We start from the raw sequence: 26,548 nt of genomic DNA, 5'->3' as shown, positions 1-26,548 counted from the left end.
GCAGGATACGACTTTGGATACTCTGTTTGTACACTTTCTATATCCGTAGGAATATATTGTATTTCACGAATGTAAATGACATGCTGTAATGAGAATATTGAGAAGTTACATCTGTATGAGAAATAGATGCAAATAAATACACTACATAACTTATTTATTGCTATTGAACGAGTTTCTTAAGTTGTATTTACATCCTCATATATAATACCGACCTACTGTGAAAATTATCTCAGATGTTATATTTTAAACATAATAATTACTATGTTCTGCAATGATTATGTTATATATACACAACTTATGTATTCTAATGTAATTATTTTATATAATTTTTCATGCATTGCGGAAAATATAATTTAAAGAAAAGGACTAATCTAGACGGGATTCGAACTCTCAACCTTAAGATTTGAAATCCGACAGCTTACCAATGAGCTAACGCAAGGACTTCTAGAACTATGCTTCTAGCGATGTATAACGGATCTCAAGATAATTATGACATTCATATCCATTACAAACGCTGTTTCTGTTCTACTTTGACTTTTATTTTAGTACTCAGGCGATAATTATGTTCTATTTCTTAACTTTGAGCATTCTTTTACATATGGAAAGATTCTTTAACGTATTTAAATGTTCCATTACGTATGGAGAGCTAAATGACAAACAAGCATGTGCTGACATTAAAAAAAAAAAGGTTTCGAAATATTGTATCATTAAGTATTTCAACCAATGTTGCTTTTTTAAACACTTGGTAACAAGTCTTATTATATTTAAAAGAAGAAAAACAAATCTGCAAACTTTTTCCCGATTGCAAAGGCTGGCTTGGAGGTTCGAACCTGGCTTACTTTTTCCCGAAGATACCCGAAGCTGGACTTAGAAAATTTTTGCCTCAAAACACCAATAAAGAATGCGCTCAACCTTTTTGAGACAAGGTGTACATTAGAAAGTAGTGAGAAAAGAGCTCGCGTCTCCCGTAGGCTAGTGAGGTGTCACGAATGTGGGCTGAAATGGATTCATTTCAGTTGTACCAATTTAGAGGATACTGCTGAAAATGCAGAAAAGGTCCGGGCTGGTGAGATAGTTAAATATTGTAAAGAATGTGAGGGGAAGCTCCACCAGTCGCGTGAACCCGTGAGTTTATCCTCTGAAAAGGAAAATGAACATCCCGATTCAGACGGTGAGCGAGGGTTTAGTACCCCGAAGAACCGAGGCCAAATATCTCCAGTGGAGATATCTGACCTCGATGATGATGAAAGAGATGGGGATCCAATTGGTGATAAACCCAAAGAAAAGCAAAGGAAGACTGGGTCATCTAATAATGACGCTCTCCTCCTTTCATTGCAACAAATGCTACAGGAAATGAAACGCGAAATAAATGGAAAAATAGATAATAATAGCCTGGAAATGAAACGCGAAATAAATGAAAAAATAAATGAAAATAGTCTGAAAATGAGACGTGAAATAAATGAGAAATTTGACACCTCGAAACGAGAAACCGAATCTCGATTCGAGGTATTAACCCAGAAAATTGACAACATATGTTTGGACTTTGCTGCCTCAATAACCACATTGAGGGAGCAAACGTCTACTGAAATTGATTTGGTCAGATGCGAGGCTCAACAGTCCCTAAAGCAACTTCAGCAGGAGACTGAGGGTAAATTAGATAATGTAAATTCTGAAATCGAACAAATAGATACCAAATTGCACAAAATCAACAATAAATTAGAAACACAGCAGGCCGAAATTGATAGTTTAAAGTCAACCTTGTCAGACTTATCATTGGAAACCAAACTGGAAGTAACTGACCAGAAAATTTCGAAAATTCAGAACGAAATAGTAAATATTCAAAGAGAAATAACGAAACCTAGTTGCGGAAAACCAGAGGTAACCTATCCTTTCCCCGGTAGCGATTTCTCAGAAATATTACCTGCGATAACAACTACATGTAGCGCAGGAAAAGAAAATTTAACGTCAGTTGATGCACGGGATATTGCGACGCACTACCCCATGCATCGGTCAGAACCAAAGTCGTGGTTCAATTCTAATAGTGCGCCGAATCAGTCGAGTGTTGTGACGACTACGGTCACTAGCGTGAGTGCTCCCTCCTTACATGGAGGTATACAATCACATAGCGTGTTGCCGGGAAAAGGAGATGGGTGCCATTCTGAGTCGTTGTTCATGGGTGCGATTGGTCCGGGGATGGAGCCCAACATACTCAATACGACCAACAGAATCCCTTTCACTTACATGGGTAGTTATAACACCGCTACTACGTCGTCGGTGGTAAATCCGGTGACGACTCCGATTGTGCAGGAGAATATGTTAATTCCCAGTAACTATTCCCCTGCTTATGTTAGTATGAGCTCTAAAGTGTCCCTCCGGGATATTGAACGTTTTCCCACGTTTGATGGGAACATTGCGAACTGGTTACCTCGTGTTTTCCTGCTACCTAAAAGGTGAACTCGCAATTTTCAAAATCTTAAGCTTTTCAACTGTACTGAGGACAAAAAACGGGAACTTCTATCTCAATACCCAAAGTGAATGTTACACTGTCTCATTTGAGTGTATGAGTGTATGAGTGAGTAGTTAGTTTATTAGTATTAATACATGTTAATTCTATTCAACAAAATTTTGTTATTCAAACAAAATTTTTTTTAACGACGCCGGGGAACTGTAATATGCCATTACAGTCTAATGAAATTATGTTTTTAATAGGAGGGTGCCCGAAATTTTTTGCACCGACTGTACTTGATGTTTAACAAAAAATTTCTGGCTGTTCATATAATTCGTAATTTTATTTGTTATTCTATTTCAAATTAACATGGAAAAACTGTAAAAAATTCATTGGGAATGATAGTTTTGGGAATCAATATCTTTATTTATATTTTAAATTAGTTATAAGTCTTGTATATGGATATGTAAATGGATTATTACAATTCTTACGGTGTCAGTGCTATCCGAAAATATAGATCCACTATTGGACGGAACTTTCCAGATCAAATAACCAATCTAAAATTCGACAGAATTTTCAGGACCACCCTTCACCTCTCTTTTAGATACCTAGGTCCTTCTAAAATCTAGTTTAATCCAGATTTTACCAAATTTTATTCGCTTCAAAGCCCCACCGCCAAAATGCTTAGTTTTGATTGGCTGATAAACCCACGCGATGATATTAGGGCGCAATTATTCCATTCCATACCGGGAAATTTTACTGACAACAGCCAGATTCGGATCTCCAGCTCAGAAAGATAAAAATGAGCTAGAAAAACTGCAGTAAAAGGTAAAACTAATATAATAGTCGAATAACTACCAAGCAGGAAGCTACGGAGCCATAATTTGTTAGTTTTTCATAGTAAAAACCGGACTGAAGAAATAAAAAAATAGATGACGCCATGTTGTGCAGATATTGTTAGTTATGGACAGGCTTTGTAAAGTGCATCAGTTTGCGAGTTTTCTTAGGAATCTATAAACAGTTTCGGAGGAGTGGTGTTTTCTCCCTTAAAATATTCTTATCCTTAAAATTATTCCTTTTCTAGTTACGTAAGGCCTGCCTCACTACCGTTTGTGTTCGTGTATGTAGTGGATGTGATTTTTTTTGTATTTATTTATTAGTAACATGGCGGTATTTAATTTTGTGGTAGTCAGTCCAGTAATCACAATGCACGTGTAAATTTCAGTAAGGGCTCCTATCTGACTCCCAAATTGGGAGTACGGCTTCCAGTGGGATGGGTTGAACGTTTAGTTTGTTTCCGGGTTCCTGCCCCTTCAGGGCAGGGGTCCTATTGTTAGCTAATACTCCGATATGTCCCCTCGGGGCATTGATTAAACAGTTTGCATTAAGAATGTGATTTAGTAAATACAGGGCCAGTTGGCCCTGTTTCCTTTCTTCCCCTTTCCTTTCATAGAGCCGATTTAACATGGTAAAATATGAATGTTTTCTGTGTATATTTATTAGTATAACATGTATTAATGATAGTGATGATTGGTGTGTATTGGCATGATGTGTCTTGTAGTTCGAGTAGTATGTATATATTTGTAATGTAGTATCAGTGATAGTGGTAGTTAAGTGATGAAAGAGTGTGTTGGACAGTGTAGTATTTACTATGCGATAAATTCTTTATTATTCCGTCATTAAGTGAACTCATACACGATATTTAATAGTGAACGTAATATAGTATAATGATTCCGTGTACAAGGTCACATTCAGTTGTTCAAGGGTTGATTATATCGTCGCTAGCCCTAGTGTCAAAAGTTAGTACTAACCGCCATTCTTCTGTCGAGGTGCTTAGTGATTTAGATTTCATGAAATTGACCTTTCTTTTCGAAATAAAACCTAGAAGGTATAATTCACAGCCCATATGAATGTACAGTTAGGTCAAGTGACCCAAAATTAATATATTCTGAGAGTTTCAACATTCTGCATAGTCTAGAAATCGAGATATTTAAGTAAATAAACAATACGTAAATTTTTAACAGAAGTCGGGCGATATGATGCTAGTTCTTCGCTTTGGAATTATATTAGATGTTCATTTTTCTTCGTGGCTGTAGAATTTCATTGTTGATGCAGAATTTTATAAACATTAAACCTTATCGCAGATAATTCTATTTTCAGTGAACATACATAGGATTTTTTTTTCTTTCGTTTTTAATAAAGCTACCGAGTATTACATAGTATTGTGTGTGTGGTAAAAGAGTCTTGGGTTCGAGTGAGGTTGTCGTGCGGTGATCGGAATGGGGAAATGTTTGTAGTGATTATAGATTTTAAAGTGTTATGATGAAATGTGTATATAGGCTGGGCGTAAATAGAGGAAACAGGGTGTTCGTAAGATATAGCGTCGTAGTGAATGAAAAGAATAATGATACGAATATTATATGAATATTATTATGAATATGAATATGAAGTATATAAATATTATAGTAAATGAATATAGTAGATAGGACACCCATATAGTTTAAAATATATAGTAGCCCAGTGAATACTTCGCCGCGTGTTGATATATAGATATTGAATAGATACGTGTAACTACAAACATCTCAGGTTCTGACCCCTGCACCATAATATCACGCGGACCGGAGGGCGATATATATAGTCGGACTATGGTAGTACTTTGTAGTTTTATGTGTCATAATAGTAATCAACCATAGTAATACCATCTGATAGAATGGGTAGCATCATATAATCGCTGACTAGACATATTGAATAATAAATGATGAAACGACAATGGTAGTTATACAACAGGGCTGTAGTGAATTATATTTTCTGGTCGGTTTTAAAAATAGAATGTACCACTCCGTGAGATTTTTTTTTCTTCACGTTACCTACTCAGGCTAGCTTACAATGTTCATGGAGGTGACATTCCTGATAGGGTTACAGAATCAAAACAATTAGTTATTGAAATTTATTTATAGCGTACCCGGATGTCGACCCCTAGTCCCCTTAAGTAGTTTCATTTCTTCTCTTAGTTTAATTAGATAAGGGAAATTAACGACATCCCAGACTGTGGCATGTCTGCGCAGGGTAGCCATTGGTGAAATTTGGCAATAGAAATCACCGATCCAAAATTCAGTTTATTTAATTTTTTTTTATTTTGGCAAATTCTCATTAGGGATATCTTAGCTATTACTCTAATTTCATTACTATTCTGGAATCTTCTAGTTTCCAAGAGGTCGGATGATTTTTTTTTGAAATTCTAAATTAACGCCTACTCTAAACTTCCGGAGGATTTCCGGGAACCTGCTGGTTTGGGCCGGATACGGGGATCGGATTTCAATCTTACAACCAAACTCTTGTGGGATTGGGATCTGATGGACACAGACTTGCATCCTTGGCAGCAGGGCGCCTCTTGAGTCTACGTATTTGAGTAGACCACCCTTTTGGCATGCTAAGTATATTTTGGCTATGGATTTGTTAAGATAGAAATTCGACTTCTGTCTTTGTAGCGTTAGTTATTTCCCACTTAAGTCTTTGGCGCCCCTATTCTTCGTCTTCCTTCTTCTCTATCTCTCTCTCTGTCTTCATTTCTTCAAGTTTTTTTTTTTAATTTTTCAACCTTCCCCCCCCCGATTTTGAACTTGTTGCTTACAATTTATTTAACGCACAACTCTGATCTGAAATTACCAGCTGAGACGTTGCAAGACACGATTCATGAATGGAGTAGATAATGATTGGGTCCTCCGTCACATTTTGACCTATCGCCGAAATGAACAAAGACTTCGTAGTTGACGACACTTCGATTACGTTCTTTTACCGTCGTTCCTCTTAAGTTTCTTTTTAATCCATTGGTCACTTTCCTTTCTGTTTTGGTTTTCAATTACTTTGTAGTTAATCTGGGCCCAGAAATTGTATTTTGATTTACCTAGTTATATCTAGAAATGCTCTGTGTTACGTGCCTGCCTCACAAAGTTTTCTTTTCTCCTTCATGATTTAAACACGAATTGATTATATAAAAGTTAAAAATTTATAGACGCGCGGTATCAGATAAAAGTTAATTTGTTTCCAAATGTAATGTTGGAAGTCATTTGTTTTCTTGGACAATGTTGCAACCTTGTAAAATTTTATTGTTGGGGATGATTAATTTAAATGTGTGCGCATTTATTATAAATATATATATATAGAGAGAGAAATAAATACTTCGAAATGTATGTGTAATTAGTATGTGAATATGATGTTAAAGTAAAAGTATGATATTAAATGTATTATGAATATATGTAAGAGCGCTCGTGTCTGTCCCCCTAGACGTGTATTGGTTGCTATAGTTTACCAGAAGTCTTCCGACGAATTTAAGAATGTAGATTTTGTTAAGAATACCGCCGTGCACTTAAGTAATTTTCCTTTTCTTCTGAATCAATGTAAGTGATAACCTCTGTACTTATAATGGCATGCATTGAAAAAATATCGGCAGGTCTAAACGTAACCCACATCATAACAAATATTATCCCTGAGCAATTAACCTAAAACCATTGTGGAAAGTGTACCTTGAATCCGTCTCACCTTCATATGTATCCTGTGACTTGACCAGTTTTTTTTTTATCCTCAATTTGAACCATCATACTCCGTACACCTGTGGAAGATCATTTTTTTTTAATCCGAACCATGTATAAACATATACGAAAGTGATCCTAATGAAAGGTCTCGTGAAGTGTCCCAGTGTTGGATAAATAACTTGAAATTATTCGATTAATAAGTTTGGAAATAGACCGTCTAAGAGGAGAAACTTCCTCTAGTGAAAGTGATTTTCTCGAAATCCCTAGATGGATATAAACGTAGCAGTGTGCGATTGCAGATACAATCTGTTAAGAGTTATAAACCAAATATAGTCGATGAATGTTTTTTTCGTAAACCACTAGATATATATATATAGATATATATATATACATATAGAGATATATATAAATGACCACAAACTAAGTTAAATGGAGCGAAACGTTTTGGACACTACGACTAGTGCGTGAGTTGTGATTTGGACGCTCAAAATTATTAATATTTTAATATCTCGACGTGAGGTAGAGACTCATATAAGTTCTAATACACCAAAAAGTTTTTTCCCTTTCCTCTTTGTCCAATTTTTTTTTTAAAGTGAAATAAGTGTCGTATTTGCGTATGTCGCAAATCCTAATTTGTTTTAGCATGCCTAAGATATGATACATGTATTTTTTTTTCCATTTGTCAATATGATTGAATATATAAAAACTTACTAAAATTTAATACTATGTACTCTATTAATATATAACCAAGAACTTGTGCTTTTAATATTTTCTTCATAATTATTTGTTTTGTCCTTTTTTTTCACTATGAATGTAATAAACTATTTGTACCCTTGTAGTTAGTTGGTTTCCTTTAACCATATATACACTGTCCTGAGTGAGTGAGCGTGTGAATGCATGATAGATTTAATATAAGTAATTTTAGTGATATCATTTGTCATATTAACATCTGTAATATATGTGTCATGTTTTAATATATGTGTTAAGGTAAACAACCTAGGTCATGAAGGACCGTCACTAACGGTTTAAATCGGCTCGAGGAGTGAAGCAAAATTAGCAGGATAAGCCTAAATACGACATCTTTCTTCCAGGAAGTTGAGACTTCGATTGATACGACACATAAATTTATATTGAGTTTATAAGTTTGATTTTTTTTCTTGGCTAATTCATATGTGTGGTCGATCCTAGAGGACAGAGTTCAGATGCTGGATAGTTATCAATCACCGGTTGGAATAACTTTACAAAGAATTAAAATTCACTTTTCTCATTTCCAGGTCTAGGTCTGGGCAACCCATGATCGTGGTGCCTGGAGGGTGGTATGAGGGAACATGTGTCTATTCCGAAGCATTCCAAAATTGATTAGTTGTTAATAACATTTAGAATGATTCATCTTTCAACGACTTTCCCGACCTTTTACTATATTTCCGGAATTATCCAGTAATCTGTTTCTCATTAAAATACCCTATTTCTTTTCTTTCTTCTTTACCTACCTCCTTCTTTTACCCTTCTACTTTCTTCTCTTTCTTTTCTATTTCTAAATGAAAGAAAACGGAGTCATGATTGAGAGTAGTCGCTATTGGCACGGTCAATAAGTTGTTTCGATGAGTTTTCTTCGGGAGTCCGATATGGAATAATTAACAATAACAAAAGGTTTATTGGAAGTTACTCTATTGGAAAATAATCTGGATTTCAATCAGTAAGTGATCTTTCGTAATCGTCCTCGTTAAAGAAAGTTAATTTGTAGCGACTCCTCTCCAACTCTACATTAGCTTTTTTTATCTTCGTTTACTACTACAACTTCGTTTTTTTTAACGGTTTTCTTTCAATATTGGCTAACCGTGACAGGATCTGTTGCCCTGGAAACGGCGGTTTCTATGGCAACGGACAAGACGTTTTCTTTCATTGACTAATCAGCATAACTTTAGATGCAAATGCTATGTGACATGTTAAATTAAATAAAATTCTGTTTTTAAAAAATAAAAAAAAACGCAGAACATTTTATCCGATTAATCACCTTAATTAATTAGTAAGTTCATTCTCCTCTCTTTGATTGGAGCAAATCTGTCTAATACATGCTGGTTGAACTCTGGTATTCTTATTGTCAGGTCTTTTTCGATGGAAAGCATAACCAATGGTGATAACCTTTCTTGGGACATTCAATTCCTTGAAAGTGTCAATTCTTTCTCATGTGGAAAAAAACTTTTCGTCTTTTGCTAACACTATAGGTACGGTTAATATTAATTTCAGATCTACTAAATATTTTTTCTAGATTATTGCGAACAATTCATTTTCGCAAACTCAGTCCCTGATAGTGATCCGAATTCCTCTTCAGCGTTGACTGAAGAGAGTTCGTAGCAGAGATTAGTGTTATAAAAAAATGTACATTGAACACACTTTATTCACAGTTTATCCAGGAAAATTTAAAATAAATTTAAATGTATCTGGTGGAAACAACACTACTGCCATAAGATATCCTGTAAATTTAAACTAGATATTTTTTTCGAACACTCTCCTGAATTGCCCTTTGCTTGTTTTGTCTAAGCCTTAATTGCAAATTTTTCCTCCGTTGAAAGCTGGTCAATTTTTTTTTTTTTTTTTTTTGTAAGTTATTTACAGAAGTCATGGTATACAATTCATTCAGAATTTGTAGGTTCTTTACAGAATTAAAGCACACACAATAAAATTAAACTTAATAATTAAAAACCAAACCAGCTGATACAAAAGAGGTACTGGTATATGAATTCCGAATGTCACATATTCATACATCAACACACACACATGTGCGTAGAAGAAAAACTACATTCCAAATCATCCGTCTTGGTTGTTACGAAATGCACGATGAATACAATATACTTCCACATGAGGCGAAAGAACGCTTACCAATGTGAGATGTTCTGGAAAGGAAACCTCGAAACCTGCCAGATAGAGGATCAGCATGTAACAGAAGCCAAAAATCAAAGAACATCAAAACAAACAGTACTGCAGGTTCTACACCCAGAAATGTTAACTGGGAGGGGTCCAAAGTATTTGAAGGAGGTCCAATATGTCTACATAATATGGAACCTGTCTTATACTGCACCCGAAAAGACGATAAGTAATTCTTACTTACTGTCACCTATATTTTTAGAAAAAATGATAGAACGATTATTTTTATAAGAAAAGAAGAGTTCATGATGAGGCGTAAAATAAAATATTTAGCCTACATCAATCGTTTCTCTGTTAAACAAGTATAGTTCGTTAAGAAAGTCTACAAATGTTAGTCAAGTTTCGAAATTTTTGGGAGGTCCGGACCCGGTGGACTTCCCTCGTGGCTACGCCCCTGAGCATTGCTAACTAGTCCCAAATTCAATGTAGCGTTCCCCATCATACAGTTTTATGTGGAAATTATCAAGAGTATAAAATATGCTTATTTTATAAAAGAAATATATTTATACTAAAATACTATCCACAGGAGGGGGGCGATTCTACATACTGACTTATTAATATTTGATTCACAAATTACTGTAGATGAAGCCTTCATTATCAATATAAGCTAAGAATTAACTTGTAAATGCGGGTCTACTTTCATTTGTTTTCTCCTCTACTAGATATTTTCTTGTAATTCTGCACTCATTTTTTTTAATTGTCATTATATTGATTTGCTTCAGTATGGTCCCGTAATTTAAAAATATGAATGCATAAAAACAAATTCCATTTGTTAATTGATAGTGAAAGAAAATTCAGAAATCTTATTTAGCGCGAAAAACCTTCCCGTTCACTGGAAACCGTGCTGTGTTGCAGAAGCACTGCAACGACCAGTCCCTTTAACTGCTGAGATAGGGGAAAGGAGACTTAACATTTGCTCCAATTGCCGCGCTGAAGGAATCTGGTCGTTGTATGCTCGCTGCAACACAATATAAATTAGAGACTCTGTGACGGATTATTTTTCGCATTTTAAAACGGATTAACGGAACGGACAGTTACAGAAGTAAAAAATATGTTATTTAAAGTGTATATATGCGAGTATTAAAAAGTATTTTTTCTGTTCTTTACTACTATTGATAATAATATTTTTTTCTTGAAATACTTTGGTTGTTGCGCAACGCTGCAACACTAACATTAGCCGCCACTGAAATAAACCATCGTTGGAGGTCACCATTCTTATATATACAGTCAACTTTATCTGCTACAATTTTTACCAGAAAATGACCAAACTTGGAACACCCATTTACAATTGAAATATCTAGTAAATGGTACCTGTTGATTTCACATACTGTTGTTAGTTTCAATGCTGAGGTGTCACCATTGTTAAATAAATAATCATTGAAAGGCAATATTGTTAAATGAACAAACAACTTTATCTGATACCCTTTCTACCAGAAACTGACCAAACTTAGCACTCAATTTACGATTGAAATATCAAGGGATGGTGCATGTTGATTTCACATATTGTTGTTAGTTTCATTGTTGGAGACCACCATTGTTAAATAAACAATCAACTTTATCTGCTACACTTTCTACGAGAAACTGATCAAACTTGGCACACCCATTTACGATTGAAATATCAAGGGATGGTGCATGCTGATTTCACATATTGTTGTTAGTTTCATTGTTGGAGGCCGCCACTGTTAAATAAACAATCTACTTTATCTGCCATACTTTCTACCAGAATCTAACCTAATTTTGCACACCCATTTACGATTGAAATATCTAGTAAATTGGACCTGTCGATTTCACATAGTACAAAATTTACCACATCTCTTCTGCTTGTTTTTCATAAGTGAAAGAAGATAATGAAATGCAACTTACCACAATCATAGATAATGTTATTCTACAACAAAAAATATGAATCTGGAGAATTTTCAGTGTTGCTATCCGTAGAAATTACAGTGCTGCCAGAATAATAATTCCCTCAAAATCTAAGTTAAGACAGCGACTAGAAGAACGAACTCAGCTGCATTTGATTACGTATCATGTTATCTTGGTATCATGTGAACTACTTTTTAAATAATAGTTATATTTAGTTCGTAATAAACAAAATAGTTTTATTATACAGTTATTAAAATTAAATAATAATGTTTCGTTATATAATAAAACACGTTTCTCTCTTCTAAACATTTTGGAACTTTCCGGTCTGATATTAAAGAAATTTAGTGTAATTGTAGGCTATCGTTCGGATTTTGTAGCCAACGCAGTTTCGCCTATTTTCCCTTCTCCGTTTGTTTGGTGTATTCCTGATCGAACCATTATTTGTTCCTACGTATTTCCGCGTACCCCAATTTTTCCCTTGCTGAAATTTCCCTTGCTATCCCTAATTTTAACCCAAGCATCCTCAACATAAGTGCCCTCAAAACCTTCTAAAAACGAGAATCTATTATACTTCAATCTGGTATTCCCCTCTCGCCTGGTTCTTCTCTAATTTCCTTAAATTAAACCTCTCTGTTTTCAGATGTTGAATATTCTCTTCATTCAACGACAATCTTTCTCTTATTATCGCTGCTACCAGGTAGTGATCAGTGTCAGAGTCAGCTCCTCTGAACGAGCTAATATCAATTATGCTAGACTGTCTTCTTCTATCTACTAAACGTGATCAGTTTGATTGTGTTCTTACATCTGGCGAGATGCATGTGTATTTATGAACGTCGCGATGTGGGAATTTTGTACTCTTCACGATAAGATTTTTGGATGTTCCAATGTTCACGAAACTAATGCCGTTGTCATTACTTTCCTTATGCAGACATCCTTTCCCTATAACCGGTTTCAAAATATCCCGTCGCCCTACCTTCCCATTGAAATCCTCTAATAGAATTTTCGTATGGTATCGCAGGACTTGGCCGAATACTCGTGATACCTATTCTTAAAAAGGGTCTTTTCAGAGACTTGGGCATTACGGAAGTTAGAGAAGAAATATTTAGAGAGCTTCAAAATGTGGTGTTGGAGGAAGATGGAGAAGATAAAATGGAAGAGAGAGTAACAAACGAGGATTTTTAAAACGGGTAGGAGAGAAGAGGACACTTCTAGCCACCTTCCTTCGTAAAAAGGCCAATTGGATTGGACACATCTTGCGAAGAAATTGTCTTCTTCACACCGCCATAGAAGGAAAGATAGAAGGGAGGCGAGGAATAGAAAGAAGAAAAACACAGCTGATCGATGATTTGAAAGATAGGAGAAAATATTCGGAGTTAAAAGAGGAAGCTGAAGATCAAGAAAAGTGGAAGAAACATTTCCAGGACCAAATCTAAAAACTGAAAAAAATAAAATTAAAAAAAATCCACATTAGTCCCAGGACCTGCCGAAAGGCAGAATACTTAATAACAATAATAATATCGTCACCCTTATCTTCTGTTGGGGTATGAGCATTTAAAATATCACACCACCGACCCTTAAGAATAATAAAGTCTATCATTAACGAATTCAATCTGTTTAATTGCTGATATTAAAAGAATCGAAATTAAAATGCTATTTGTGTGGTCACATACAGAATAAAATTTTGAAAGTTTACAATTATTACTGGAAATTAATGGTGTCAACCATTTCGAATATTTTAAAAGCATAGTTTCTAATGTATTGAAATTTAATTTCTTATCGATAATATGAAACGTTACAAATAGTTGTACTGTAAATTTTCATAACTGATCTCCAAGTGGATCTATATACCAACCAAAGGTAGTTTTGTCAAGTTTAACAAAAAGCCCAAAATACGCCTCTTGAAAACAGCTCTTATTTGTAAAAGATTACAATATGATGGCTTTTGGCTGTTGCAATGGTCTGTCCAAGCAGCATGATAAAAAAAATCAACATAGCGTAACATTTTAAACGGTCTATCCATTTAAAGGGTTACGCCCTTTTTTTCGGGGAAGTGTTGCATTTGTATTGTGAAGGATTTAACAATTTTGATCAGTCTAAGGGATTTTTTTCTAGCATAACAACAACATCTGCTTCTCTTATATGCAAAAAAGGAAAAGGTTGGTGTGGTGAGTGTAGGGTGGCGCCGAATTCTACTTCGCCCCGGGCGCCGAAATCTCTAGCTACGGCTCTGCATGCATAACAGGTTGGACTTTCATTAATGTATTTCACGTAGATACTAGGGATGGCTTAAATTCCGGATTTCGGAAAAAATCCGGAATTTTTCTCACCCGTAATTTTTTTGATTTCCTTAATTTTTTCGAAATCCGGAATTTTCTAAATTTCAGAATTTTTCCGATTTTACTTTCCGGATTCTGGAAACTAAAAATTTCGGACAGCCATCTCCAGTAGATACGGAACTTATTTAGATTATTCATATACGAGTCTATTAAATATTAAGGTTAACTGCTGTATCGCCGGAACAATTTTAGGAAATTTATCGGGTCACTTTGTGAATTTATTTAAGTTTGTAAGGAAGAATAAGTGGAAGTCAGGTAAGGGGAAAAGTAAGATTTAAGAGTGGTTGTATTTGTTGGTTGTATTTGATGTAAGCGACACTGTATGTGGAGGTGGACGGACTATTTCGCGGAGGTACCTTGTTATGATATAGTGGTGCGACCGACAGTGTCGAAATGGCTCGTGTATATCAAAGCTATGACATAGATTGTAATATGTACCCAAAAAAAAGCCAAATTTTTAATTTGACCATTCCATGTCGAGAACAGAACCCAACAAACCCCTCAAAAGAGCCTAAGTCAATTTTTGTCAATTTTGAGATATTGGTTCTATTAAGTTCCATTTCAGCATCTCCGTATACTAAACTGGATTTCATGCCAAAACTCAATAAATCAAATTAATTGTAGGCAAAAGAAATCAGTGTTGTTTTCCAAAATATCCTTGTCAACAGTGTTCTCTGAAGTTATTTTCTGACTCATGCCTAGAAACGCTTATTTAACTCTTGCTATAGATGATAATTTCACCGTTATCTTACGAAAAGTAGGCAATTACAATTTTCTTTTATGTAGATTACTTTTCTTTCACAGAAATAGAATGATGGAAACCCCCAAAAAATCGTCTTCTGAAAAACTGACTTTTTTTTGACAGGATCTTTTGGAATTGAGCTCTTCAATTCTTGATTACCATAATGTTTGAGTAATTAGTTAATGTACCCCTGCCGCTGATAACACTCCGTACTTTGTCCGTTAAATCATTATTCTCTGAGTTTAGGAAGAATGCAAAATCCATTAGATTGTTAAATATAGGGTAGTTTGAAGTACTACCCTAATAGTTAAAACAAAGACGTGATGGTATTCAAATATGTCACAGGTATTTTGGGGAGTATGTTGAAAAGACCTATGTTATAAGTGTAGTTGTTCGAAGTTAGATTTAGATGGTCATGCTGAGTTATAGGGACGTTCCTTATAGGCTATGTCATATACTCTTTATTATAGATATTGTATTTGCGCCTTTCTACATGAATCACATCAGTGCACAGTGGTCCAGACGACCTCCAAACTTGGCCAAAACCTCAAAAATTCGAAATTATTAGAAATATGAAAGACATTACAGATTTAATAAGGAAAGATGTAAGGTGTGTAGAAATAGGTAGGTTTTCGTAAAGGTTGGGCCTACAGTTAGAACTAAAGTGAAAGACTAAAATCATGGAAGAAGAACATGTATCCAGCCCGGTAGCAGACGCAAAGTTCATGAGTGAAAACAAAATAATGTTTCGTTGTTAGGCGTCAATAATGATTGTGCAGAACATTGTTATACATTCGTCGTTCGTGACACATACGTAGAACTCTATTATGCTTTCATATGTTAAGCAATATGTGGATAAATAAAATTAGATCGAAAACCAAAATTGGTATACTTGATATTGACTTTTATGTAGAGTTTTGAGCAGGCCCGCAACTAGGGTTTCTGTCACCCGGGGCAAACACACAATTCGGCGCCCCCCCAGGGACGGCGCTAAGGGTGGGCGGGGGTGGGCAACCGACAACCCGATGGATGGCCTCGCCCACCCATCCGCCCACCCCAACAGAACAGGGGTGTCATTAAAGGGGGGACAGGAGGGGGCAATTGCCCCCCGCAAGATTTTGAGGAATACATATACTTTATCGATTGTCTACTAATATACTAGTGCAAACTGTGAAAGTCTTATGTTGTTGGTGTTCTTGCCCCCTCAAGCGAAGTTTGAAATGACACCCCTGCAACAGAAGGAGAATAATACAGGTGACCAGTGCCGGATTTAGGCTTGATGGGGCCCTAAGCTATTGAAGATAATGGGTCCAATTTATTTCTAGCATTCTTTTTCAGCGATAAAATTTCGCCTTTTCTGTTTGAATATATGCTATATGGTAATTTATGGACCTAATACATATCTATTAAGTAAATACGTTTAATTGTATATTTCGTTAACTTAACTTACTGTTTTGAATACATTACAGAAAACTGTAAAATTTGTAAAATTAGCGGTAGTTTAATTTGGTACCAATAAAGTCCCTTGTCGATCGTTTTGCACCAACTGTGGAGACCGCATCATTTCTCCATATGTGGAGACCGCATCATTTCTCATTTCAAGTTGTTTCTATTCAGTTGGGTAAAGTTTGAAACGTTTCCAGGGATCCGTGTAAGTACATACAGTCTAAATATCATCCAGGGTTGGTAATTACTGCCTGAAGCTCAACTAATCGTGTGAGCTTTTTCGAGGTCAGGTTACTGGAGTAACTCAAAATGGAATGCAACCCTCGAAAATTACACAAGGTGTAATACGACACAAATTCGCTGGAACCAGAGGCGAACTTAGAAGTTTAAACCTGGAGAAGGGGCAACTAAACCCAGATTATGATAGATATATCGTGAGTTTACTCTAAACTTTCAAAAATATGTAAGTAATGGCTTCAATTATTTTTGTCACTCAAAAAACTGGGATCGTAGACCTCTCCGGCCCCTGGCTAGATACGTCTCTGGCTGAAAATCATAAAAACATCGTTAAAAAATCTAACTGTTGCACTAAAATTATTATAAGAGCTATAAATGTAGGTAGCATCTTTTTACTGCGACGTGAAAAGATGTTGGTACCTTGCCTTGCTATGTAGTAACCAGTGGCGTATTTAGGGGGTTGGCTTCCGGGCTTAAGCCCCCCCGAAATCACTTAGTATATAAAGTAAATGAAATATCTTGCAGAATTTTCACATTTCCAGGCAAACCTCCCCCCCTCGAAAGTTAGCAAAGCCCCTCCCGAAACAAAATCGTAAATACGCCACTGGTAGTAACTAGTGCCGATAATCTAATAGATTCAGCCTGTTGCATACTAACTTACACAAGGTAAATTCGGGCAATTCTGAACGTAACAATACATAAAATACTGTTAATATATACAAACGAACGACTCATATGCCTAGAACGAATGGATGAAATCACTACGATTCGTGCTCCTATTCTTTCCTTTAGTCAGGGGCGGATCCATTCTGAATGTTTAGGGGGGGCAGTCGTTCGAAGTCAATAGGTTTTATTTTACGTTTATAATACAAAGGTGAAAATTCTTAGGATAGGTTTTATTTTTAAAATAAAAACACATTCAATTCTGGGGGGCGATCGCCCCCTGGATCCGCCCCTGCCTTTAGTGATCCATTATTGCACTCTATAGATCATTATATGAGCTCCTCCGTGGCTAAGCGGTTAGCGTACGCACCTTTGGCGTGGGAGACCCGGGTTCGATTCCCGGTGGGAGCTCATGTGGTTCGGATTCCACGTTAATCAGTAGGTCCCGTCTCATGTAGCCTCGCTGCTGAAAGGGACGTTAAACTCAAAATCAACTCAACTCTATAGATCACTATGAAAATCAGTGCCAAGTTCTGAAAGTTATGAAAATACTTCTGCAAACTACTTTTCATACTTACGTACAGCGAAATAAAATAGCTATAATTTTGCGATGTAAAAATTATTGCCGCTTAGGGCTGTAATTCCTTTATATTTTACTATTATTTCGCGAGCTTGTCGTTTCATGCCTTCTTCTTAAGCATCCACTGTTACCAGACTCAATTTCTTGTCGAATTCCAAATAGTACAAGAAAGGGTAGCACTAGAGTTCTATCCGTATACAAGATACTGTATCACTTATGCTGTGAAGTCTTATCAACGTAGCTAAGTGTAATGGCTGGAAAACAGGGTCCCGATTACAAATGGGGCTCTGAAACAAAATCCCCATTACAAGCAGAGCTGGGAAACGAGGGTTCCATTATAAGCGGGGCTGGGCAACAGAAATCCCATTGCAGGCGGGTTGGAAAACAGGGCCCTATTACTTGCTTCATGAGAGCTTAATACATAACAGTGCAGAACACCGTTGTTGTATGTGCGTTTTATCTTATTTGCTTTTTCTTATTATTTGGAAATGTCATTACAGCCACTTTTTCTTTAAAATTTTTGGGGCCCCCAAGAGAGCTGTAGCTTGTTTAGCTTATACGCAAATCCGGCACTGAAGGTGACATCCTGTACTTCACAAGCAATAGGTATTACTTTCGATTGTAATGTAATAGGTTCTATGACTCTGTTTAACTCTGCAATGGACAATGATTTTAAGACAGATACTTGTAGTGATATAATGATGCCAAAAGTCGTGATTAATGAATTGAAGTTTAACACACACGCACAATCGTGCTATTGAAACGCCAGTGTTTGTATGTGCTGCACTGAAAAAAAAAAAGTGCTTTCTAAAAAGCCAACTAAATAATGGACAGAGCTGGCCAGTATTATCTATTGTCTCATTTTGAGAAAGAGAGGGAGGAGAGTAGTGCTTTGTGTCAAGGGCGCCGATCCTGGGGGCCCAAGGGGGCCCGGGCTCCCCCAAAGCCCATGTGCGCCCCTGCATTTTATTTATGAATATACAATATTTGGCATAATTTGAATTCAATTTGTCTTAAAATCCTCATGCATGCCTTCTGCATCTGAATGTCCCCCCCCCCAAATTTACAGAGAAATCGGCGCCCTTGCTTTGTGTTGGCGCGATAGGGTTCCAACTTGCAATTGTTTACAGCAATGTACCACATGTCTTACCCGTGTGGCATTAAACAGATTTGTAAAAACCCTTATTATAGCATTGTTGAGTTGATCTCTGTTACGTTCAGAAGTCTTGGCGGTCGGTGCTAGTTCAGCTAATATGTCGAAAAAATTTAGCGATTTCTTCTCAGGCTCGGTGTCTTTCTCGTGTTCAAAGAAGAACGATTTTCAATCCGTTGATGTTAGTGGTAATCCTTCTTCTTCAATGGGGAAAAAGACAAAAAATACAAATACATGTGACAACCAGGATTCGCAATTTGAAGTGTTCGATTTCGAGGAAAGTGAAAATGAGCTAGATGTTGGAGAAAGCGAAGACGACAGCATTGCTTCTGAAGTTACTCATTTATATTTTTTGTCTCTTGCTTTCTTGTAATAAATACTTCAAAGATAAAAATGTTTGCAGCAGCCTATTTTATCCTTGTTTTACTTTACCTACTTATTGTGTATTTTATGTTATTAACGAAAAGTAGAGTATTATCTGTTAGTCTGCGTTGTTTGAACCTTCTTTTATTTCTATGCATTCATGTGCATTCTTGGAGGGAGAGGAGTTAAAGCAGTCTTGAACTTCGACAACACAGAACACACCGTTATTATTATTTAAAAAGCTGAAAGTAGATGTAGTGTGTGTGCCACGCGGAATTCGGTAGATCGAGCATATTGCCACGAACTCCCGCAGCCCATCCTAAGTCCTGCATTTCTTCAGTCTTACCAGGTGAATGCTGGAATGGCACCTTCTATAAGGCCAACACAGCTGTTTTCCACATCCTTGTTTCTCCCCTATTTCGGTCTGAGCCTTAGCTAACTAAAGAGTATAAAATTTGAAATTTAATTATTGTCAAAAAATGTCTACATTGCCCAGTTCTCATTTTCGTTGTCCGCCCACCCAGCAACTAGGTCCGCCTCTTTCCGCCCACCCCATCAACGTTCCTGGCGCCGTCCCTGCGCCCCCCCCCCCAGGTTTAGTCGAAAAGTATCACTTATGGATTGCAACTGTAAATAACATTCTTAATGAAACCAGTTATATCGATTTTTAAGTACTTTAACCCTCCAATACGCGCGCCTGCTACCATTGTAGCCCAGCGTTTTTATTTTCCTTGCCGCAAAGTAATTTGAGATGATAACTCAAAGGGTGTCTGTGTACCTTTCTATCAACTATCATTCTGCGTGTTTAGGGTGTGGTCAAACGTAAAATCGAAAGGATCTCATTGTTATTCTGCTTGAAAGTTTCATGGGCTACATCTGTAGCCCGCGCGACTATTGATGTCACGGGTGTTCCAAAGCGTCAAAGTTTTCTCATTATAGTTTGAGTGTTGATCAGATGGTCAATGAGTTTGCAAAATGCCAATTCTGATGAGAAATGTTTTTAAAACCAATATTTACGATCCAAAATTATTGAGAACATAACAATGCAACAATGAAAAGCTTATTTTTATTTCTGTAAATTTTTCGGTGTAATCCTTTGATGTGGAGAAAAGAAGAAAACTTTCCATCAACAATGAAGCACACAAGAACTCCACACTATATTGTTATGTGTACCTCTCGAACTTGAGCACTTTCTGTACCTTTTGGGCACCTTTCTGTATACTTTCTCTTTCTGTATATATGCACCTCTAAGGTGAACACAAGTGATAGAAAAAACTGATTCGAGCAAAGCATCTCTCTTTACAGTGCATTAACTAGAAAGTTCATTAAATATGAAAGAAATTGCTTCATAAAATATTAATAAATAGATCAAGATATTTAGATTTAATGTATAGTAAATATTATACATTATACACGATTAATGTAAAAAAAATGATTGAAATTAACAATAAAGCATAATAAAGCATGAGTTGGACTGATAGATAACAATTCAAAATGCCTCGAAAAGCTCTCAAGCAAAACTAATAGATAAAGCTTCATACAGCCTTCACTCGCAAAATCTCTTGGTAGGCGTACAAGAAACAATTAAATACACCGAGGCGTGTAAATTATCTTTTCCGCCACAAAACTGCCCTCTAGTTTAAAAACATTACAGCAATTGCGTAACATTACAGGGGGCGCGTCTGAGCTAAGCTCTTCAACCACCAGCAAGCAACAAAAATCGGGAACTTTTCGCCCCCGCCCCTATTGATAACAGCGTTTTAAACTTCAGAGCTGTTCTCAATGGAATTATACAAACAAATAGCTCCTTGTGGTAGGAAAAGGAAAGGGAGGCGGATTCTCTGTGGTCGCCCAAGGGAACAAATGCATGCAATATTAGGTTTTCAATGTATGACATTACACCTATAGTAAATATCAGATATATATAATCAACGAAAAGAGGTCCCATGGAAAAGGCCAAGTAAACTTTTGATTTCTTTTAACCTCTAGAATAAGTTCCTTAAGGGAAAGGGTGCGATTTTTAAAACAATTGATATATCTTCTTTCCGGCGCCCCCTCCAACCACGCGCCCGGGGCACGTGCCCCCTCTGCTCCCCCCTAGTTGCGGGCCTGGTTTTGAGTCCAGCCGAGTCCAGTTCTATTATGCGCTGGATATGATAGTAGAGGATGTTTATCTGTTAGAAAAAAAGACCAAGTGTTGCCCATTTTTGCCCGATCTGATTTGAAAGACGTATTTGTACGTTAGTAGGGTAATATTGTTACGAGTAGTATTTAGGCCAATGACTGTTTTTCCTTGTCATTCCAGAAATGTCATATATACGACATTCCAGAAATGTCGTATATAAGTAATTATCTACCATTAATATAAATAGTGGAAAATATATTTACTCTTTATTGTATCTTTTAGCTTTTTTATCTTTCAAAATTTTTGGGTAGGTCCGTGCCTACCTGGCCTATCCGCTAAAGTCGCCACTGTTCTAGTATTACAGATTATTTGTAACATGAAAAATTTCGTTCAGATGAAGGTGAGTTGGTTCATGGGCCTATAAGGGTAATAATGTCAATTAAACGGCGTAACAAACATCTTGTCATTTGAAGGCGGCGCACAATGGGACAAAACCGTGCGTACCGTCTCAAAAATCTGTAACGTTGTTGTTGATTGAAGTAAATAGCTGCAATTTGGTATGTAGTATCTCTAATGTATATACTAGCAAGTAATGGCTTATTCGTTGTTGCTTTGTTAGTTATAATATATAAAAAAATGATACAAAAATAAAAATGACACTTTTTCGTACAAGAACATAGTTTACTTAATGTATTGAATGATAAGTAAACAGTTTTATGATACGAGTATTACACCATTATTTCGTATTTTGTAATCAAATAATGGTTTATTCATTGTTGCTTTGTTATGTATAATATATAAAAAATGATACAAAAATAAAAATGACACTTTTTCGTACAAGAACATAGTTTACTTAATGTATTGAATGATAAGTATACAGTTTTATGATATTACACTATTATTTCGTATTTTGTAATCAAATAATGGTTCATTCGTTGTTACTGTGTTATTTATAATATATAAAAGAAATAATACAAAAATAAAAATGACATTTTTTGCGTACAAGAACATAGTTTACTCAATGTATTGAATGAGAATTATATAGTTTTATATGACACTATTATTTCGTATTGTTGTTAATATAACATATGACAATAACCTATAATAAATAACAAACATCTATTAATCCACGACATAAAAGAGACAAAAATAAATGTATGTACATACTTCAATTTAAATATCTAAGAGGTTCTTGGCTTCATCTAACAGTTCCTTGGAAACAGTGACTGATGGTTTTCTGAGACTGGATATGTATGTATCTGATGTAAATAGAAGACCATGAAATACGTCTTCATTCGTTGCGGACCTAGTGCACTTTCTAGCGTGATATAATATGATATTTTTGTAATCTTTATTACGCGATTCTTGGGCATCCTCAGATAGATTACCAATAGGCAGAACAGCAAAATGTCTAATTATACTTTCCCCATGTATTAAGATCTTATGTACTGAAGAAGGCATGTTATACCACATATATTTCGTTACGTACAATTGTGCAGTAGCGCGAGTATATTCACCAAATTTTTCTGAATTCACAGCAATACCGGATGCCAAAGTCTGAAGAATAACATAAAACATTTTAATAAGATCCGCATCAACTCCTGTAATTTCTGAAGAACAATAGTAGTTCTCAAAAAAACGTCGAGATGTATTGCCGTCATTGCTGTTTCCACCTCCTTGCCGTGGTTTATCAACGTGCAAGCCCATTCGGCTTCGAAAGAGGCTTTGTACAAGTTTCTTCTTCTCTGCTTTACTTGTTTTATCTTCCGGAGTTCTCGCAGCCCATTTTTGAAACGAAAGATTATATGAAATATGTAAAATTAACTCCATGCACCTAATCCACGCATGCAACGTAGACAAACCGTACTCGTAAGCATTCATATGATCTGGCTTTGATTCAATCTTCTCCAAATTATTCATCTCGCTTGGTTTAGCCCTACACACCGTACACACAGCTCCAGAACTTGTGTCAGTTAGAACTTGTGTAACTTTGCCATCCACCATAGTTAAGAACAGCTCGTGACTTATTTCAATTACCTGGTCCTCCTTGTGTATCTTAGACGTTTCCAAATTATTAATTTGACCACGAATATCACCAACCACCGAACGGGTTTTCTCTGGCGTTTCTTTTACAAATACAATCAGAATTGGTCGGCAATATCGAATAGAAGAGCAAGCCGGATTTTGCCAAAGAACCTCGTTTGTTTCAGTATCAGTCAGCTTTATTGGTACCAAAGACGCTACAAATAAGTTTGCATCTGAGACTAAGTCGCTTTCATCTGTTAAAACTTGTTTATATTCGATTTGTCCCGATGAACCATCACATCCGCATTTGGTAAACAATTTAAGATTTCTTCTTGTTGGGTTGTAAACATTTTCAATGTTTAAGATGCGGGCACTCGTGTGATCCAGCAAATCTTGTAGATTTACTTTAGCGCCTGTATCGGTTATTTCAATGCTAGAGGATGGAGGATAACACTTTTTTTTTTTTTTTTTTTTTTTGCGTTTGTCAATATAATATATGATGGCAGTATATCGAGGTTTTTGCTAATCAGACTTGCTCGAAGTAATCCGTATTGTGATTTTGAAAGATCTAAATCAGCAAAAAGACTTAAAGCTTCATCCGCCGTCAAATATGTTGCATTGTGAGTTTCATGCAACAATTTTTCCTTTATGATCTTTTTTTTTATTTCTATCACAATTCCGCATCATTGCAACAACAGAAGCTTCGTGGAATTCTCCTTCAGACCGCAAACCTTGAATGTATGCGTTATGTACATACTCGAGTCCATATTCTTGTATTAACTGCATATTCTTCCTTTTTTTTAGATTTCTCTGATAGATCTTCATAACACTTTGGTGGTCGTCCACGTTCTCCAGATGTAGTAGGTGTGATATCCATTGGTACTTCCTCGAATTGTACCTTAAATTCACCGTCCAACCACTTTGAATTTTTATTAAAGAAACGTTCTTTGGTTCGGTTCGATTTGGTCCAGCGATCGTTAAAAGGTGATATAAGTGATTTTTGAATATGTTTCACAACTAATTCACTTTTTGCAGACGTCAAATGGTGATGATCTTCTAAGTATTTTTGAATATCTTTTGATTTTGTCCCATGGTCAATAAAAAATGCGCATAATACCCGTCGAGGCAAAACAAATTCACTCATTTTGTTGTTTAGATACTTCGCAAATATTGATTTTATCGAGGATGGTGAAGCCTGTAAGAAATGAAAGTAATACATTAACCAGTATTTCCACGTTACCTAAACTTTAGTTTCGTTACTAATAGACAATATTATTTAACAATAAAATGTCAAAAATCATGTATTTTCCAAAAATCTCATAAATCAAATCTTAAAATAAATTTTGATAAATTTTTCATTTTTCCCCCATCAGGCATTTTCGGTCTCATTTTAAGGGGGGCAGATTCGGGCAAAAAAAAATTTTTTGCCATGACTTTTATGTGAGCTGCTTTATGTGATGCTATCAACATTATGACATAGGCAGACATCGCTAACTGTCAAAAGTCTATTTAAAGTTTCTAATATGGATAGGAAGTTATAGGATTAGTGGAAGAATAATATGGATTAGTGGTTTTTACATAATTGTCCACTTAAATACTTTTTACATAAAGTACTTAATAACCATTCTAACCATATATCACACTTACCGATTTGCATTGACATAATGAAAATATAGCCATGTAAACTGGTGGAATTCTGTTCTACATAATCGACATTATTTTAAGCGTCAATTTGCAAGTCCAGTTTGGTTAGCAAAAAGTGTGCAATAATCTATTTTACATTCTCTATAATATGTATTTGACATTCAGTGAGATATGTGCATTACCAAAATATTCAATATCGAACATTCCCAAAACCTATTTTTGAGACGGTACGCACGGTTCTGTCCCACTGTGCGGCGCTCCAAGTTCCCTTTAAATGCTGCTAGCAAATGAGAGGCCCGCGGTATTACCACGTTTATTGCGTACACATTCACTTCAGTCTATTCCCTGCCACCTGATCGCGCTGTAGTGCGTCTGCTTAGCCAAGTCATAGCCGCACCCTTTTACCACTTGGCAACGTCGCGTCAGAGCTTGAGTTTTATTCGTTTAACTGAAATGCCAAGATGTTTGTCACAGGGTTTAGTGCATATAAAGTTATGTGCACCCAGTAAGGAGGGTTGTATAAACACCAGGCGCAAAGGAGAAAGTTGTAATATGTGTATAGAGTTGAGTTGATTTTGAGTTTAACGTACCTTTCAGCAGCAAGGCTATATGAGACGGGACCTACTGATTAATGTGAAATCCGAACTACATGGACTTCCGCCGGGAATTGAACCTGGATCTCCCACCCCAAAGGCGCAATTTGTGTATGGAATTAGCCTCCCCAACATGAAAGAGGAAAGTAATAAAAGTAATTCCCTTTTCTTTACAATTATTGTATTAATTTATTCTCTTTTGCACAAGTTAGAAACTGGAAACTCCGAGAATAAGAGAAACTTGTTAAAATAAATAAATAAACATTTTTACAAAGAAATTACAACAGAGTTAAAACATCGAGAGAGAGAGAGAGAGAGAGAGAGGTTTATATCACAGGATGCTGCAATGTGTATAAGCTGGCAAAATTCTTTGTCGCATTACCAACAAAGTTATTCGTTTGCAGAAAAAACATAATTTGCAGACATAGAATGCAATTTCATTCTAAACTGAGAGAAATAAAAATCTACAGAGATGAAGAACTTGTATAAAATTTCTCTTTTCTTCATGTACAATGGGCGAAATTAGGAATTTTTAAGTTTGAATCCTTTCCAGGAGTTTGTAGCAACTGCATATACTCACATACGTTATTTGTCTGACTAGGGAAGGTCGCGACGTGTTACTCTGACTTCATATTGATACTATGCTTAATCGACTCATTTTTACATATGAAACAATTAAGTATACGGTGAAATTCTCGATAGAAAGCGTATTCGAATTACGAGCGTTCAAAATTCAAAATTGAACAAATTTTTCAAAGGTTTGAAGTAACTTTTTTTTTTTTTGATACTCGCTTCATTTTTGGTATCGGGGGATTTTCTTGACTGCCCAGCATAGTGGTGAGATCAAAACGTACGCATTTTGTAAGATAAGGACA

Source organism: Thermobia domestica, chromosome 1 (genome assembly GCF_964235325.1).
Source record: "Thermobia domestica chromosome 1, izTheDome1.hap1.1, whole genome shotgun sequence".
NCBI lineage: Eukaryota > Metazoa > Arthropoda > Insecta > Zygentoma > Lepismatidae > Thermobia > Thermobia domestica.
Note: the sequence above shows the minus strand (reverse complement) of the source record.